Source organism: Plecotus auritus (assembly GCF_963455305.1).
Source record: "Plecotus auritus genome assembly, chromosome: 9".
In the NCBI taxonomy this organism is placed as follows: domain Eukaryota; kingdom Metazoa; phylum Chordata; class Mammalia; order Chiroptera; family Vespertilionidae; genus Plecotus; species Plecotus auritus.
The window spans coordinates 33044330-33065236 of NC_137783.1; the positions used below are offsets into that span (position 1 = coordinate 33044330).

Below are 20907 nucleotides of genomic sequence, written 5' to 3' on the forward strand. Positions count from 1 at the left end.
ACATAAGCTTTTAAGAGAGCAAAATCTGTGACAAGTCCAGTCTGAGTGCTAACATACTCCAGAAAATTTATGCCCCTAGTTTGGTAATGGTATTAATCACCTGAGCATACTCTCATTGATGGCTTTCTCTCTTTCATCAATGTTTTCCTTCCTTGTCCTATTAGTATAATTGACAAAACAAACAATACCCATACATGTAAATATTTCTCTGAATAATTTACCTGGTAAGTGTATTTATTTAATGTAACACTTAATTACAAAAATTATTTGAAATAGTTAAATAAGATATACAAAATGCTTTAGGATAAAACAAATTAAGTAATGAAATCCAAGCATAGGGAAGACATTTTAGAAAACAGGTAGTTGAAATATACATTGAGGAATTTTCTGCAAATTTACAAATAAGTCCTTTGCAACCTGATTGTATTCTCACTAATTTGTTACATAACAGAGTGTGTACAGATTGCTCAAAGAGAGAAAAAGATTTTCTTTATACTAAAGTCAGGACTAAAACAAACAAAAAAAGAATTATCCTAAAATCTCAAAAAGGGGAAACTAAAATGTATCTTTTCATTATTTATCTTTATTGTTGAAAGTATTACATATGTCCAATTTTCCCCTCCATTGATCCCTTCTACCCGCAGACCCACCCCAGGCCTTCACCACACTATTGTCTGTGTCCATGTGTTATGCATAAATGCTTATAAATTCTTTGGGTAATCTCTTCCAGCCCACCACTCCCAGCCCCACTTCCTCCTGAGATTAATCAGTCTGTTCCATGCTTCCGTGTCTCTGGGTCTATTTTATTCATCAGTTTACTTGTTCATTAAATTCCACATATGCAGGAGATCATGTAATAATGTGATACTTGTCTTTCTTTGATTGTCTTATTTTGCTTAGCATAGACTCTTAAAATACGTATTATACTTGTTTAAAGATATTTTTTCACCTCTAGTGCAATACAGTTATAATAGCCTAATTTTTATTAATCCACATTTGAACACACACCTACAATACAAGTGGAGTGGAGTGGGTACACATGAAGAATACTTATTTTCACTCTTGAAAGAATTTATTATACTGAAAGAGAACAAATAACTTTTGGATATGAGAGCATTTGTGCTGAAAACTTTGATACTGTTTTAGAATTATCTGTCTATCTATCTATCCACCTACCCACCCATACATACAATCAGGTGAATAAATATGTTAATAACATGTTAACAAGACTTCAATAATAAGATGGTTACACTATATTTTTTTGAATGGTCTGAGAGGTAAAACGAATTGAAATTTACTTGGACCTTTAAATAGAAATTTTTGAACATGAATTTAGTCTTTTTACAATTATCATTTTAATGTTTCAATGCACTCATCAGCAAGACAGTATTTTTATTTTTTTAATTACATGTTGTTTTACATGAAAAATTTATTATATGGAATATATTGTTCCATAGAAAATTAAGAATGCATATATGCAGAATAAAGCTATTGATGGAAATATAAGACCTTGTGTGCATTCAAATATACATAACATAAACATATGTTATGTACCATATATTTAAAAAAACTATAGCATTTTTAAAATTGAGCAAATTTTTTAAAAATGAAATTGTAATTACTGACAATAGAAAATCATTTCAACTCATTTTCAAAATCCTATAAATTTCCAACAAAATTTTTGTCACATTTATAGTAACATAGTAAAAATATAGCATTCTAAAAATATTGTTATTTTTAATACTTTACAATATGGAGGCAGAAAATAATTATGGAGTGCCTCCTATGGCATAGCATTATGTTAGATGCTATAAAGTTGATGGTGGACAAAAGAGACAGGTTCTTTACCTTTCTGGAGGCTACATTCGTCTGGGAGTGAGAATAGGCATAAGTATGCACACAATATCTTTTTTTATAAATTGCAGATTACAACTATGCATTTATTCTTTAAAAGCAATTATTTTTCTGAAATATCATGTTTCACGTTTAACTTTAAATATAAATTTCACTGACTTCTATCTCAATTTGGAAGACACTGTCTATTTCTAGGCCAACTTCCATAAGTTTCTATTTCTGATTCTACTTCAATGGATTTAAAATATTATCAGGCCACTCAAATATATCTATCCTTGCTTTCACTGAAGATATTATTAGTCAAATTTGATCTTAATTCCTATTTTGTTACTCTAAACTTCCAAAAACCATTTCTTTGGCAATCAAAGCACAAGCCACATTTCAGTGACACATAAAAGAGAATTGATTTCATTCTGAAAATGTCAAACTTCTGCTTATAATACTTGGCTACAGTTTTCTGAAACAGCAAAGTTCAAAAAGAGCCATCGACCTGATAGCCCTTTGACACATGATGATGGATGCAATGTGTCTGCTTCTTTACCGCCAGAATGTCCTCCATGAAAAGGAGATAGTCGGTGAAGAATAATAAATTTAAACTGGGTAGAAGGTTTGCTTGCGTTAAACGTACTAAAGGAGAAAATACTAGTACCTCACTTCTCTAAGAAGAAACTTTTATGGACTCTGCAATTAACTATTTTCTTTCTTTCTGCTTAGGTGAATCAGAATACATATACCAACATAAAGCAATTGAGCAATACCTTGAAGTTAAACCCCATACACAGTTAATGAACTGAATATAAAATACAGATGCAATATTTTGTTCTTCCTCAAAGGAGAAGGCAAACTACTGGTATAAAGAATATAATTTTAAGAAAAATGTAACTACTACTCACCTCTGTGTCTTGTCCCTCTGTCAATTACTGGTTCTGGCAACTTCAACTGTTTCTAGCGAATGCTATTTCCATTTTCCTATAGAACAGAGATATTGAAAGGAAAGACTTTATTAAAGTGCAGGACATAAGAACAATTCATTTTCTTACAGGTTATACTTATGCTGTGATGAAGTATCGCAAATTCTGAAAAGTAAATCTTGTAGTCATAAATGTAAGTTTTGGAAGCAGCCCAGTTCTGATTTAAAACTTAACTCTCAGAATGCTTACTCTCATGCATGCTCCAGCTTAATTCTTTACTTAGGAAACAAAGAACACTTCCACCTGAAATGTTTTTATGCCATTTGACCAGAGTGCTAAAAGTTCAGTATAAATTCTCCCTCAAAGACACTTTAAAAATGTGGTGTTTTATATATGGTAAATAGATCCAAGGGAATTAAGAACAATTATATAGACTAAAGGTTACTTTTGAGGCAACACAATTTTAGCTCTCAGAATATTATACCATACCATTATTTCCTTAGGTTCACAAATTTCATATCTGTGCTTTTTCAAATGAGAAATGGATAATATTAAGATAATGTAATGTAAAATCTTAACACATTTTTGGTATTGATAATATTCCTACTTATTGCTAATAAGTCTTTCCTCAATGTTAAAGAACTTATCTGAATTATTCAAAGCTCTTAGTTTTATACTTAGTACTGCATAAAGTGTATATATATATATATATATATATATATATATATATATATGTGTGTGTGTGTGTGTGTGTGTGTTCAGAAATAGAGGAAAAGAGCTATAGTTTCTTTTAAATGCATAAACAGGTTCCCCTGAATCTCTGGAGAATATATGAGGTTGACAGATACACTTAATTTATGAAAAACAAAATAATTATTAGTTGCTCAAAACCAAACTTTGCTTGTGAACTACTGAATAAATGGAGATAAATATACAAACACTAGAGGCCTGGTGCACAAATTTATGCAAGGGTGGGGTCCAGCCAGCCAGTCATGGTTGATCAGGCCAGGCCAACCAGGGGAAAGGGGGCATGGGAGGTTGGCAGGCTGGCCCCACCCCCTGGTCGAACTCCCGGTCAAACTCCTGGTAGAGGGGACAATTTGCATATTAGCCTTTTATTATATAGGATTTTAAAATAGTACTTCTAAAATCATCTATATCAAATAGCAGCAAGTAAACAGTATCATTAGAAAGGAGATAATTATAAAAATCTAGAACACACAATTCAAATTTTGAAAATATATATACACAAATTTTATATATATATACACAAAGTAAAAATCAAAATATGTATAAAAGTAAATTTTATAACTCTTTGAAGTTTAGGAAATATATAACTTTAAGAAAAAAGAAAGGACAGTATTCTAAATTTTTTAAAAAGTAAGCTATATATTCCTCTATTTTTTTTCACAATAACATGTAAACTTAACATCTTTATATAAAATACATCAGCTGAACAGTTTCAGGCAAATTATCGATGGGGTATGGTAGGATCTTCAAAATTTGTACCATTACCTGTTAAGCCCTCTCTAGCCCCTTGGTACCATCTGGGAATTTTTGCACAACTCTAACACTCCATGGAACACATTTGAAAACTCTTGTTATTACATATTGTAATAACAGCAATAAAAAGGATATTATTGATTTTCTCAATTATGTAATCAAAATAACCATAATAAGTAAGAAGATAATTATACAGTGACTCCTTGACTATACATGGGTTCTGAGTATAGCTTCAAAGACAGAAATAGCTAGATTTAACTTAGTTCTTTATATTCCTGAAAACTGATGAACCTGCATTGAGTCCCATTCTAAACAAACCATTCTGCACTGCACTTTGGTTCTAACTGGTAATACAGTGGGGTTACTCACCATTATTTCTGAGTAATGAATACATGTGTTACAACATATAGCAAACACTGTAGAAGCTTTGCAAATGACTAAAAGTATTTAATGGATCCAATGTGAGGAGGCAGGGATCCATGAAACAGAAGTTTATATAATTTCAGCATATTATAATTATGTAGAAAACTTAATTTTATATGATTATGAATACACTTTGTAATTATAGTTCCAAAGACCAAATAATTTTTGAAAATTATACTTTTTTTAACACATCACCAACCCTAGACTTGTGGAATTATAAAACAGAATTTATATCTATAGTGTAAGATATAAGTAAATAGTTTATATAGTTTCAAGATGTGGAAGGGCTGAGTAGTGGTGATTGCGTGGCACAACTGTCACATATCTGCAGTACATTTAACCAAACAGGAAAAATCAAGTAAGAACTCAGACATAGAAAAGACTTTGAATTAAGAGATAAAAGCCATTTAAATCTGAGAACCATCTACACTAATAAAAGAGAAAGATGCAAATTGACCGTACCTTCACAACGCCCACCAGCCAATCAGGAGTGGCTATGCAAATTAACCAACACAGATGTTGGGTTAATTTGCATACATAGGCAGGTTATTTTGAATGCTCAAGGTCTCTTGGCAGCATGGGAAGGTGGGGCCCATTCCTGCACAAATCTTCATGCATCGGGCTTCTAGTCTTAAATATTACCCTTAATTTAACCTTTTAGAAATAATAAAATAAAATTTTCCTGGTTGCTGTGGAATAGATTTTATGACTACTTACCTTCTTAAAAATCTAGAGACTCTCAAAAGACTAAAAAGATTGCATTTGTTTTCCTTAAAAACCTTAAGAAACCATTTATTTTTAGTAACATAAGAAATATAAATGTGTATTTTCAATCAGAATAAATTTATATTTCAGAAAAAAACACCTGTATTAGTAAACTTTAAGTAACAAAAATATAATGCTTTTTAATGAAAAGAAATTCTAAGACCTTATAATTATTTATTAATAGCATTGTTTAAACCTAAGTACTCATCTAGTCAAAATACTATAATTTTTTTTCTTTCATGATAAGAGAATGAAAATGTTCAAATGAAGGCAAGGTCTTTGATTTTTTTAAAACAGCTTTAGCTTAAGAAAAGACTGGCATGAAATCCTAGAGAAAGCCACTAAGAGAACAAGGTTTTGTGACCAAAGTGATTAATATATGATTTTGCAAAAAACTTTGTGACTACTTTGCATAAAAAATGTTCAATGAATGGCCACTTCAGAGGACTTGAATATTATAAATCATTTGAAATCTAAAAGGCCTTTTAATACCCAGCATGCTACAGTAACTCCATGAAATCACTTAGATAGTGCACACAGAACACACCATTTTTTAAATTGCATTTTATAGAATATTTATGGCATTATAATGTAACAAAAATTCAAACATGCAAAAATGCATTACATACACTATGATATCTCAAAGTTAAAATTTACTATTTCTCCATCTTACATTTTTCACCCAACATTTATAGGTTCAAGATGTGTTCTAAAATTTCTAATAAGTCATATCTTGTTGTTTGTTTCATTTTTCTTACCATCACCCTAACAAATTCATTCAGTTTCATAAAATCTCAACATAGTTTAAGCCATGATCTAATAAAACAGAGTGATACAATGGAGGAGACTTGAGTTTTTTGGGATTTTTATGTGAATAAGTATATGATTACTGATCTGGGAAAGAATGCTATACATTCCATTAAATGTATGTACATTAAAACAAAGGCAGGATTTAAATATATGTACAGTTAAAAGATGTTTTTCTTTTAAATAGTCTTTGCTTGAGAAAGCTTTTATTAGAAAAGGGCATTGTTCTTCTGTAAGTTGCAAATAGCTTCACAAATTCTAAAAGCCTTTGAAATATAAAGATCTACAAAAAAGAGTTTTCTTGTGCAAATTTAAGCAACAACCAGCTTTGTCAAATGCAGAGACCAGAGGCTGCTTACTTTCATTCAGATTCCAGTTCACCCTTTCCCATCCAAACAGCCGTTTAGCTACATTTGACAAGAGCTGGGGAAATGTACGGATTCTGTAGATACTGAGTATGCTTTGTAATTGGTAATAAATAAACACTGTATAATTCCTGCCTACATTTATTTATTTTTTAATTTAATTTTTTATTGTTTAAAGTATTACAAATAGTAGTACATATGTCTCCTTTTTTCCCCAATTGACCTTCCCCCAGCCTCCCTCCTGCCTACATTTTTAATGTTTTTCTTTGCCTCCAATGACCCATTAAAGCTCTGTATTCCACAGTGGCTGCACCAGTCTGCATTCCCACCAGCATTGCAAGAGGGTTCCTTTTTCTCCCCATCCTCTCCAGCACTTGTTGTTCGTTGATTTGTTGATGATAGTCATTCTGCAGGTGTGAGATGGTACCTCATATTTACAATAGCTAAGATTTGGAAACAGCCTAAGTGCCCATCAGCAGATGAGTGGATTCGAAAACTGTGGTACATCTACACAATGGAATACTATACTGCTATAAAAAAGAAGGAATTCTTACTATCAGCAACAGCATGCATGGAACTGGAGAGCATTATGCTAAGCAAAATAAGCCATTCAGAGAAAACTGTTAAATTAATTCTACAAGAAGGTCATTGGACTGAAGTGGCTCTAAGATTCTGATGGCCTATGTAAGAAAACAAAAATTTATGCCTGTAAACACCTTAAATTTACAAAATCAAAGGCTAAGAGCAACCAATCATAAACAGCCATTAGGCTCTAAGCTATACCCAAGCAATACTTTCCTGACTTTGTTGTATGTCTTTTCTCTATAAAAATTTTTCCTGAGCTCCTGATGGTGGAGCACTCTTGAGCATCTCTGGTTTGGGCACTGCCAGCTTTGAATTAATAAATGCTCAAACAGACTCTCAAAATTATTAATATGCCTCAGTTTATCTTTAAGCAAAACTGTTACGGCATTTTTAATTTGGATATTTTAAATACATATGGAGTTGAAGGTTTTAATGAGCTTGCTCTTCTTAAAACTGTCAATTTTGTCAATCTACTCATTGCTTTTATCTATAGTAAGCCCTACATAATTTCAGGTAGGTACTTGGAAACTGTGCTTTTAAGTGAAATGCATAACAACACCAATTTTACCATGGGAGTAATGCATCTAAACAAAAGTTAAGTTCCTAAATCATATTTCTGGTCACAAAATATGAGACCAAGAGAATTCCATAGAGGTGACCTTGTTAAAATTATCTGTTCTCCCATTACCCTTCTCTCTCTCATAGTTACTTTTCCACACTGTCTCTCTTTGTTCAATCCTGTCTAATAAAAGAGAAACACGCAAATTGACCATACCTCTGCTACACCCACAAGCCATGCCCATCAGACAATCAGGAGTGAGTATGCAAATTAACCCAACCAAGATGGCAGCGGCCACAGAGCTGGAGCGATCAGGAGGCTTGGGTTGCCCCCAGTGATGGAGGAAGCCAAGCTTCCCACCCATCCTGGCCGGCCCTGGCCTCCACTCAAGGCTACAAAGTTTCAATTATAGAAGATAAATAAATCCCAGATACCTGCTTCCAGCCGGCCCTGGCCTCCACTCAAGGAGGTGCTGAAAAAAAAAAAAAAAAAAAAAAAAGGCAAAAAAGGAGGGGCTGGGAGCTTGGGTCGCAGGGAGGTGTGGCCAGCCTGTAAACAGCCATCAGCCCCTCACCCAGGCTGGCCAGGCACCCCAGCGGGGCCCCCACCCTGAAGGGGGTTTGGCCAGCCTGAAAACAGCCCTCAGCCCCTCACCAAGGCTAGCCACACCCCCATGGGGTGAGGGTCCCCACTGGGGGGCTTGGCCAGCCTGCAAACAGCCATCAGCCCATCACCCAGGCTGGCCAGGCACCCCAGCGGGACCCCCACCCTGATCTGGGACACCCATCAGGGCAAACCTGCCAGCCCCCACCTGTGCACCAGGCCTCTATCTATACTAATAAAAGGGTAATATGCTAATTAGACTGGGAGACCTTCCAGGAGACCTTCCAGACATTCTTCTGGAAAAAGCCATGGTGGTGGGGCCGAGGAAGAGGCGGTTAGAGGCCAAGAGGGGAGGGAAGTTGTGGGTGATCAGGCCAGGATAGGACAGCAGTTGTGAGTGATCAGACTGGTGGGGGGTGGGGCCATTGGGGGTTAGCAGACCAGCAGGGGGCCAGTTGGGGGCGAGCAGGCTGTCAGTGGGGGTCAGTTGGAGGTGATCAGGACAGCAGGCGAGGGCAGTTTAGAGTGATCAGGACAGCAGGGAGGCAGTTGGGGGCGAGCAGGCCAGTGTGGAGGGAAGGTGGGGTGAGCAGGCCAGCAGGGGGGCAGTTGGGGGTGATCAGGCTGGCGGGGGGCATTTGGGGGTGAGCAGGCCAGTGGCGGAGGGCAGTTGGGGGTGAGCAGGCTGGCAGGCAGAGTGGTTAGGGGCAATCAGTCAGGCAGGCAGGCAGGCAGGTGAGTGGTTAGGAGCCAGCAGTCCTGGATTGTGAGAGGGATGTCTGACTGCCGGTTTAGGCCTGATCCCTGTAAACTGGCAGTAGGACATCCTTCGAGGGGTCCCAAATTGGAGAGGGTGCAGGCCGAGCTGAGGAATACCACCCCCCATGCATGAATTTCTTGCATCGGGCCACTAGTTTACTATAAAAGCATGTAGGTTTCTCCATTTCTTTGGGGCTTCATTTCCTTATGAGGGCCACTATGCCATGTAAAATTTATATGAATGTGTATGCTTTACTCCTGTTAACCTGTCTTCTGTCGTTTTAATTCTCAGGCCCAGATGAAAACACCCTAAAATGGTAAAGGCAAAATTCTGCCTCCCCTGTTCTTGCGTCTTATAGCATTTGACATAGATATTAAATGACTATCACTAAAAACCTATCTTTTTCATTTGCAGTTAATTTTCTTCCTTCAAAATGAAAACTAATTATTTAGTACAGAGGTTAGATATTGATTTTTATTTATTTTTATATTAAGAAAATTTATACCAAATATTTTCATCTATATAAAATTATTTTGATGTAAGTGTTAACAGGTGCAATTATGAATTATTACATTCAAAACTTGCTTATTTCACGTATTGTACTGAGTTTGTCAACACATCGTGGAACATCCAATTTTACAAATAGTTTTATCTTTGTTACAAAAATAGAATTATGTTCTCAAATCCTCACTAATAGTATGTTATTGCATAACTCTTCTTGAGTACCGTGACATGAAATCTATTTTAAAATTGATACTTATTTTTATTATTAGAAAGTACATTTTGGTTTGGAATTTACATGTGAAAAGTGCTATCAATTTCAATCAAATACTGCCTATCAAAGTATGTCAAAATTGTGAAAAAACATAAAGAATAATAGACACAAATCCTTGTTCTGGGAGAGTTTGCCAATCTAAAAGATCAGTTGACTCTTGCCCACATATAACTGTAAATTAAGGGAGAATGTAATAAATACACATACTCCTGTGAATCACTGAAGAGATTCAGAGAGTGAACAGGTCATGAGATGGCTTCACAAAATACTGAGAGAGATAAAGAGAGAACTAATGGCGACTTACCCAGAAACTAGAACTACAGAAACAATGGGCTCCAGCAAATGACAGTGAAGGTCTGTCACCACTAATTGTCTGCAGCAACTAATCAGTTTTATCCTCCATGGCAACTAGAACCACACAGCGTGTACATTGGAACCAAACTCCCTACAAATCTTTATAATAATTTAACATCCACAATAGTCAGACTACACAACAGACAGACCACAGGTCTTCCTGGCACCCAGACCCACCTCTCTAACTGGTCCCGGAACATAGCTGGGCTTCACCAGGACAAACCTGATGGCCAGATTCCTAGGAAGACAACAAAATAGCCACAAAGCCCCTGGTCCTTAGGCCCTATGTCCTGAGACCTCAACCCACCACACAGTCCACCACACTCACACACCCCAAAATGAGTGGTCACTTAATAGGACTGATGCTATTAGGTCCTCCTCAGAGATTTATGGAGCCCATGCTTTCACATTCAATTAGTAGAGGAAAATACACTCAGAAAAAAAAAAAAAAAAAAGAGGAAAAAAAATCATTTGAAGGAAACTGGCTTTTAAACCATCATGCCTGGGCCTGAAATAGAGACTCTGCTTGGGAACTGGGACTTACTTCAGAGAGTGTAGCAAGGCAGAGTGGTCTGCGAAGTGATATTTAAGCTGAGGCCTGACATATGGAAGATGATAGAAGTTGGAGGGAAATACTATTTCAACCAGCAAGAAAAAGACAAGTTAAAGCCAAGCTGGATTAAAGAAAATAGTCAGAAATTCTATGATTCACAATTCATTGAGTTTTGTTAAGCATATTTAAATAATTGTACGCCTTTGTTTTTAATTCTGAAAGTTTAAAATTATTTTGAAAGAATGGCTTCAAAAAGCATTTACATCATAGAGTCTTTGCAGCTATAATGTTTGAAATAGAGAAACCTGATAAGACAAAGTTTCTAACATGTATTTGTGAAAACAAGAGAGAAAACAAAAAGAAAGACAAATTTCTATTTTAATATGTTTAGTTTCAAAGTGGTGTTTTATATTAATGTTTGTAGTATTTAAGATATTAATACTTGGCAATAATGGGTGCACCAGACTCTTTAGCTTATAATTATTAAGCAAATGGGTTTTCCAAAGTAATTTACTGAGTTATATTTAAACTGTGTGTTTAATTTGTACTGTCTTATGAAAAGATACTAATATATAATTCTTTTCTATTTACAGTACTACTGCATTGCAGGTCTTATATTAGGACAAAATTGGCATCTTGAACCAAAATTACTACAGACTGCGTCTGTCTGCATACAAGCCCTTGTTTATATGGACTTGAACATTAGCCCTTTTCATGTTAGTTTTTAAGAACTATATTTACTTTATTGACAATAATTATCTGAGCATACTAATATTTTAATTAAAAAATTGGAACCATTTAAAGAAGAGCAAAATTTGAGGTTCTTAACACCAATCAGGTACTATATTGTATATAATTGCATACAGGGCATTATAATTATTTCTATATGATACTAGAGGCCTGGTGCATGGGATTTGTGCACTGGTGGGGGTCATGGCCTGCAGGGATCGGGTGCCGTGGGAGTGCCACTCATCTTGGTCCAAGCGGCTGTGGACCAGCCCTCTGAGCAGCTGCTCACACTATGGGAGCATTGCTCATCCTGGTCAGCCAAGTGGCGCTCCCACTGTGGGATCACACTGACCACCAGGAGGGAGCTTCTGCGTTGAGTGTCTTCCCCCTGGTGGTCAGTGCATGTCATAGCAATTGGTTGACCGGTCATTCTGGTCATCCCACCATTCGGTCACTGGGCTTTTATTATATAAGATATTTCATGTTGTACTATTTAAGGAGAGGTTGTATAAAATTTAGTTTAAAATTATTTTATCATTTTCAGAAGCTGAATATTGATTTAAAGTCTTTTTTGTTAGGGAAGAAAGTAATGTTTTTTTTTAATAGGCATTTAAGCTGTATCCTATCACACTTACAAATTTTAGATGTCATAATAAAATTTTTAGTATTATTACAAATATTCTATCCACCTCCCACCCCTCACTGGATTTAAATCTGCAATGACCTCACTTTCTTAGCAGGACTGTCCTTCCTTCAGAGCTTATTTGTGATTGAGAGAAGGTCCAGAGTTTTGGCATGATGAAGTGGGTATTATAATGCATAGAAGCATCTGCCAAAGGTCTTTGGCACAATGAGGTTCAAGTTTTTCTAATATAGAAATACTGAGTTCATATGTAGTATGTATATTGCAAAGTTAGTAATTCATCATGGTCAATATTTTATCATTATTTGTAAACAAAGCAAAACAAATGACACCAATAAGAAGCAAATAAAAATACTACAAAAAATAAACCTGATTTTAGGGTGTGAGATTTAGTTCTAATTATCTTTATCTACTATTAAGACACCTACCTTCTCTTACCACAACACACACACACACACACACACACACACACACACACACACATACACACACACAAATACACACATATACTGGCACATGCACACAACAAATCATATTAATTAATAACAAAATCTGAAATCAGACAATCTGGGATAAATCTTGGTTCTGTCACAAAATAGCTGTAAACTTGGGGAGGTTATGTAACTCTGGTTTTACTTTTTTATCCATAAACAGATCAATAAAGAACATCTTACCTCACGCTGTTGTACTATTAAAAGAATTGGTGTATGTCAATCACTAAGAACAGTGTCTAATAAATAGTAACTTCTAAGTGAACGTAAAATTATATCATTACTACTACTATGTTAACGCATAGCAGTAGCAAGTCTGTGGAGATAAGATAGGAGAAAATGAGGGTTCTATTGGAAGGAAATAAATTTACTTTTAATTGGTAGAAATGAACTTGTGTTTACTCAAGTTAGAAAATCATTCAGCAAGACTGTGCATAATGCAGATAGAGAGAAAGCGGCTAAAGATCAATGAACTTTTGGTGGCTTTAGAAGCAAAGTGAGGTGGAGCACCACTTTAACACACTAGATAGCAATGACCAAGGGCGCCCTTGCCTTGATGCCAGGTGCAAAGTGCAGGTTTCTGGAGTGGTGGGGATGTTGGGAAATGCCTCCATCCTCATTCTCCACCAGTTTTCCCTCAGGGTATAACAGGGCAGAACTAGATGTGGGCTCCCTTACCAAGGTTTGGGACCAGTGTAACCACTGTTAGGATCCAGAATGCACCTGCTGTCCTAAGAAGTGGGCAGCTGGGGCAGGGTGGGTGAGCAATGCCAGGCTATGCCCTTAACTGGCTGAGGCTTTGAATGTGTCACTTCTTTTTAGCCTTGTGGCTCTCCTCAGTTGAAATTAAAGTAGTGGAAGCAGATGATTTCTGGATCACTCCCCACCCACAAACTGAAGCAGCTTTCTCAGGCTTCCAGCAGCTCCAAGATGAAGCCCAACAAAGGAGGAGAGATAGAGAGATATGTAAGTAGGAATTATTGAGACAACTATTTAGGCAGAATGCATATTCTCTTTCTATGTTCTTCGTTATCAGATGTTAGAAATATTTGAGACTTTGTCAAAGTACTTGCTACAACAAATGGAGTAGCATAAAGCAAGGAAAATGAACAAACTATGACTATCCCCAGTAATGTATATGAGTTTCACAAATACTGACTGAAAAAAAAACTAGAAGAAAAAGAGTTCATACTGTATAATTCCATGTATACAATGTTAAAACAGGTGAAACTAATTCTGGGGATTAGAAATCAGGCGTCTGGATACTTACAGAGAGTAGTGACTGAAATGGAGCATCAGAAAGATCCTAGGTGCTTTTGAAATTTTGTTTCTTGATCTGGATGTTGTTTACATGAGTTTGTGAATTTTGGTAAATTCAACCTAGCTATACACTTCTGATTTATATAGTTTTCACTCTGTGTTACATTTTAACTAAAAGTTTGTATTTTAAAGTTCACTTTAAAAAAGAGCTTTGATGAAAAATAAAACATTATTTTCAGGGAACATTAATCAATAACAACTAGGGGTGCTGTTTAAGGCAGTGGATAAGGTAGGGCATTCTTAGGACTTAAATCTGAGCATAAACTTGAAAGAAGTAAAGTGTCAGTGCGTGACTATCTAGAGGTAGAACACTACAGTCAGAAGGAACATCAAATGCAAAAATGTGATTGAAGTGTAAGTTTGTTTGATCAAAGAACAGTGAGAGGGTGATGTACCTTGAGGGCAGAGAATGATGGGGAACCACATAGATGATGATGTCAAAGCAGTAGCCAAATTGGATGGGGTTACACATGACCTTTTGACCATTGTCCAGACTTTTATTTCTTTCACATGGCCTATGAATCAGTCTATATATGTTTTACATTATAAATATTTGTTAATAAAACATCCAAAAAACCCCAAAAAGTATATTTACCAGAGATTGTATGCGGACCACAAACCCTAAAATACTCATTTTCTAGTCATTTCTAGAAAAAAAATAGGAACCCCCAATTAAAAACCATTAGGGTTTGAGATGTGAAGAATAATGTAATAGGATTTACATTTGATAAGGATTACTGTGAGATACATGGTGAACACATTCTGCAGGTGGGCAAGAGTGCAAGCAGGAAGATATGCGAGGATATCTAGCAATAGTCCAGGCAACAGATGGTGATGGCTAGGTCTAGGGTGGTAGCCTTGGAAAAGCCAAAAATTGACTGGATAAGAGATATAATTTGAAAGTAAAGCAAGCTGAGTTTGCTGATGGTTTAGTGTATGAGAAAAAAGAACAGTCAATGATAAGTCCTAAAACTACTATATGCTATTTTTTTCTGAAAACAGAAAACCCATAGTATATACTTTTTGATAGTGTTCAAGTTACAGATGATTTTTTCTTCCCATGGAATTAAACTCTTCTCACAGATTATATTACTTCCTCAGACTTTTTTGTTGAAAAGAAAAAAGAAAGCTGCTATAGCAAATCCTATCTAATAAAAGATTAATATGCAAACTGACCATCACTCCAAAACACAAGATGGTTGCCCCCATGTGGTCAAAGATGGCTGCCCCCACGTGGACACAAGATGGCCACCACAAGATGGCCAGCAGGGGAGGGCAGTTAGGAGGGACCAGGTCTGCAACGGAGGGCAGTTGTGGGTGATCAGGCCTGTAGGGGAGGGCAGTTCGGGGTGACCAGGCTGGCAGGGGAGCAGTTAGGTATCAATCAGGGTGGCAGGGGAGTGGTTAGGGGTGATCAGGCTTGCAGGCAGAAGCCGTTAGGGGCAATCAGGAAGTCAGGCAGGTGAGCAGTTGGGAGCCAGCAGTTCTGGATTGTGAGAGGGATGTCCGACTGCACGTTTAGGCCCAATCCTACCAGGATTGGGCCTAAACAGGCAGTTGGACATCCCTCGAGGGGTCCCAGATTGGAGAGAGTGCAGGCTGGGCTGAGGGAGACCCCCTGTCCATGCACCAATTTTGTGCACCAGGCCTCTAGCAAATGAATAAAACATTAACAGTGATAAAAGTTATCATCTTTCTTAAATATAATTTTAAAAATATTTCCATTTTAACCATTGTTTTCATTATCTAATACTAAATCCTATCTAATAAAAGAGTAATATGCAAATTAACCACCACTCCCTATATCCCACAAGCCACGCCCACCACTCACGCCACCAGCCAATCAGGAGAGAGTATGCAAATTAACCCAACCAAGATGGCTGCGGCTACGGAGAGAGCAGGAGGAGGCTTGGGTTTCCCCGGCGATGGAGGAAGCCAAGCTTTCTGCACACTCTGGCCAGTCCAGGCATCCGCTTAAGGCTACAAAGTTTCAATTATAGAAGGTAAATTAATCCCAACAAAAATGGTGGCAGCCACAGAGCTGGAGAGAGCAGGAGGTGAGGGTTGACCCCAGCGATGGAGGAAGCCAAGCTTTCCACCTACCCTGGCCTGCCTTGGCCTCCGCTTAAGGCTACAAAGTTTCAATTATAGAAGATACATAAATCCCAACAGAAATGGCTGCCGCCATGGAGCAAGCAGAAGGCTTGGCTCCGCTCCAGGCTACAAAGTTTCAATTGTAGAAGATAAATAAACCCCAGATACCAGGGCCTCCGCTTGGGTCACCGGGGGGCGTGGCCGGCCTGAAAACCACCACAGGCCCCTCGCCCAGGCTGCCCCACGTCCCAAGGGAACCCCCACACTGTTCCGGGCCACCCTTCAGGGCAAACCAGCTGGCCCCCCCATGCACCAGGCCTCTATCCTATCTAATAAAAGTGTAATAGGCAGATTGACCATCACTCCAACATACAAGATGGCTGCCCCCATGTGTTCGAAGATCCTGCCCCCATGTGGACACAAGATGGCCACCACAAGATGGCCAGCAGGGGAGGGCAGTTGGGAGGGACCAGGCCTGCAAGGGAGGGCAGTTGGGAGCGATCAAGCCTGCAGGGGAGGGCAGTTAGGGGTAACTAGGCCAGCAGAGGAGGGAAGTTGGGGGCAAACAGGCTGGCAGGGGAGCAGTTAGACATCAATCAGGCTGGCAGGGGAGTGGTTAGGGGGTGATCAGGCTGCAGGCAGAAGCGGTTAGGGGCAATCAGGAAGGCAGGCAGGTGAGCAGTTGGGAGCCAGCAGTCCTGGATTGTCCCGTTTAGGCCCAATCCCACCGGGATCGGGCCTCAATGGGCAGTTGGACATCCCTCAAGGGGTCCCAGATTGGAGAGGATGAATTTCATGCACCAGGCCTCTAGTATCAAAATAACAGGTTAGAGTGGCAAATGTATTTTATTAAAGACATGGAAAATAACACAACTACATCCACTTTAAATATATTCTGTCATTTAAAAGACTCTTACTACATCTCTACTGGAGTTAAAAAACTATTTTTATTTATGTGATTAAGTAGCCTATAACATTTTTCCAATTTTGCACAGCTAATCTAAAATAATCATTTTTACTAATACTTTAGTCTGTGAGACAATTTTCAAAAGCTTTATGGTAATCTTATATAACAAAAATAAAGTCCTTTAATGCTGATACTTCTACTTTCTTAAAAGACTCGGGAGTTGTTGCTATCTACTCCATTCTTATGTTAACATACATGCATACATACATACATACATAAATAAATAAATAAATAAATAAATAAATAAATAAATAAATAAATCTGCCCTGGCAGGTGTGGCTCACTAGGTTGGAGGCTCATCTCCTGTACCAAAAGGTCAAGGGTTCAATTCCCAGATAGAGCACATGCCTGAGTTTCCTGTTCAATCTCCTGGTTAGGGAGCTTGTGGGAGGCAGCCAATCAATGTTTCTTCTCTCTCTCTCTCTCTCTCTCTCTCTAAAAATTAATGGAATGTCCTCCATGAGGATTTTTTTTAATTCTAATTTCTCATTATTTCAATATCTCTGTTTCTCCATGTTATTGTACTATTAACACATTCAATCATTTGCTTTCTGAACAAACTTTACATTGGCCAATATCTTAGAAAGAGTTACATGGATATATGATGAACATTTCATCATAATCAACAATTTCAACAAGAAGAAAAATGTTAAGAGAAAAATGTTTGTTTATATCAAAGAAACCTTTCAATTTATTGCTGCATAGGCTATTTATCTCCTCTCAAGTGACTATTATGGTATGAATATTGAATGGATACCACTAATAGAACACACTGTTGTTTCCAACTTTATTGGCCATGTCACAATAGTGGGTGAGTGGCTTAATGAGCATGGTTATAATTCCATTATTCATTCATGTGCTTTTGTTGGTTATAGTTGAAGTTTAGATATGCCTTTTATGATTTACAGCACTTTATTGCTTACCAATAAAGTGATCATTGAAGAATTATCTATAAAATTAATATTATTATGGGAATCTCTAGTGCTGGATATGAAGGAATGTGTATGAGTATGGAAGGGCAACAGTGAAACACCAATCCTATCCATCTCACTAGATAGTACAGATTAGCTAGTTGTAAAAGAAATAATTTATCCACAGCTTTCTAAATTTAGTTATTTGCCTACATTGACCAAGGCAGTCCTTTTATTTTTTCATCTTAAAACATGACAAGAGAAGTTTGTATCTATTTTTGGTTTCTTGGAATTCAAATTAAGACATTTTATTATTTATAATCACACGCATGTAAATATATTTTAAAACTAGAGGCCCGATGCACAAAGTTCTTGCAAGGGACTCGGCCCTCACAGCCTGGCTTCATCCAGAAGGTATTCTGGAAGGACATCCAGTCTAATTAGCATATTATGCTTTTATTTTTTTATATATATTTTATTGATTTTTTACAGAGAGGAAGGGAGAGGGATAGAGAGTTAGAAACATCGATGAAAGAGAAACATCGATCAGCTGCCTCCTGCACACCTCCTACTGGGGATGTGCCCGCAACCAAGGTCCATGCCCTTGACCTGAATTAAACCTGGGACCCTTGAGTCCGCAAGCCAACGCTCTATCCACTGAGCCAAACCAGTTAGGGCAGCATATTACGCTTTTATTATTATAGATGTATTGCTTAGCAATTTTGCCAATAAAAAAAAATCCTCTCCTTTTTTTACACAATTTACTATTTAAATAGCATAGACCATAACCATTTTTTTGCCGTAAAGAAATAATAAAATAGATGTATGTGTTTGTAACTGAAGTGAGGTCAGTTAGTATAACCACTTTATAGTGTATTCAGTGGGATTCTAGTGATGGTATTTCTGCTCTCCAGATTTTGGGTTTGCTTTGAGGTAAGTAGAAGCTCTATAAGTTAATGTTTAAGAACTTCATTTAACATACACCTATATTTAAATCTCAGCTCTACAATTTATTAGATGTAAACATTAATAAAGTGAAGGAACTTCTGATATACACAAGAATGGATCTCATAGCCTTTATGTGGAGCAAAAGAAAGCAGTTACAAGTAGTGCACACTTCATCAATGCCTTTGTTTGAAACTCAAGAACAGACAAAACTAATCTATGCTGATAATAGTCAAAATAGTGTTACACACTGGAGTAGTATAATAGCACTGAAGTTATAAAGAAAATTTCTGGGGTCATAGGAATTTCAGTATCTTGATGTAAGTGGTATTTATGGGGGTTGATGCATATACAAGAATTTATCCAGGAGTATACACATAAAAATGCAGCAAACTGTTAAGAAAGGGTGACCGTTTTATCATATGCAAGTTTTGATTCAATAAAGAAATATGTAAAGCAGTTTGCACAGTACCTGGCATATAGTAAATGCAAGAGAGAACAGCTATCGGTCAAAATAAGTGTCACCTAAAACCTTTAGAAATTAATTTCCAGTTACATTTAAGCAGAAGTGGAGATGAATTACAAGAGAAATATTAATTTTAATAATTTAATAATTGGCCTAAAGTTCTGTTAATGTATATCATGTATAGATGGCTATCATCTGCATGCCAATAAAATATTAGTATAGATCAGCGATTTTCAACCCAGGTGCCACAATAACTTTTAAAACATGTAATACCTGGGGCACTGACCTCTTTTCCCTGAGAGTGTCAAATGAAAATGACAACACCCAACACAATAATAGCCATCCGGTGTGAGTGACAAAAAATTATACCTATTTTTGTCAGACTGGCAAAAAATACATATTTTTGATGTGCTGCAGAATTTTAGTCATCAGTGTATGTGTGCCATGAGATGAACAAGGTTGAAAATCGCTGACTTAAATGGTATAAAATACCTGCATATTTAGGTAAATGTTTAGGAAATTTAAGAGAAAAATAATTTATCTTCTATTAATGAGAACGATAAAATGCTTGGAACTTGTTCAGTGCCTAAACCATAAGATTTGATATGATAATAGGAATTACTCTTTATAAAATAGTTGACCCACTTAACAAAATCAAACTAAATTGCCTCATTATTTTTGTCATTAAAAGAAATGCAAATCAGATGCAATCGGTTGCATTTAATAAACTGATTTAGATAGGTGTCTTGTACAATATCCTTTTCTTCAGAAAAAAAATAGTTTTTAATGGAGTAAGTTTCATATTTTCAGCCAAATTCATAGCAATTGACAGGTAGATATACTGATTTTTGTTGTTGTTGTTTTGATCCAGTCTTGTGTTGAACATTTCAGAGATCAGAGATCGTAATTTTTCATTCACTACTGAACATTATGTCTTTATTATAACTTAAGACTGTTTTTTTAAAAAAACATCATTGATTTCAGAAAAGAAGAGAGAGGGAGAGAGAGATAGAAACATCAGTGAAGAAAGAGAATCATTGATTGGCTGCCTCCTGCACACCCCACAGTGGGGATTGAGCCCACAACCCAGGTATGTGCCCTGACCTGGAATAGAACCATGACTTTCTGGTTCATAGGTCGATGCTCAAACACTGAACCATGCCAGCCAGGCTTAAGACTGTTTTTAATTTTGTGACATTTCCTGTTAGTAATAGGTAAAAACAATGTCGCATGCCCAAACTCACATTTTATCCACTTTTCTATTAGCACTTTCCCAGGTATAGGTATAACTACAAATATTACTTATGTAGACACCACTTACCTCCCTAAATCAATTAGTGTTTTGCAATATCTTATATATATTATTTCAGAGAGGAAGGGAGTGGGAGACAGAAACATCAAAGATCGGCTATCTCCTGCAAGTCCCACATTAGGGATTGAACCTGCAACCTGGGCATGTGCTGTGACCAGGAATTGAACCTTGACCTCCTGGCTCAACCACTGAGCCATGACAGCTAGGCAGTG

General features: G+C 36.9%; 1 protein-coding gene across 1 annotated transcript in view; it reads right to left on the minus strand.

The window, feature by feature from the left end:
- Positions 1–20907, minus strand: part of PCDH15 (protocadherin related 15) — a gene marked incomplete at its 3' end in the record, with an annotated part of 1266261 nt that overhangs the window by 967851 nt on the left and 277503 nt on the right. Inside the window, exon 3 of the mRNA XM_080641959.1 lies at positions 2748–2823. The remainder of the gene's footprint in view (positions 1–2747; positions 2824–20907) is intronic.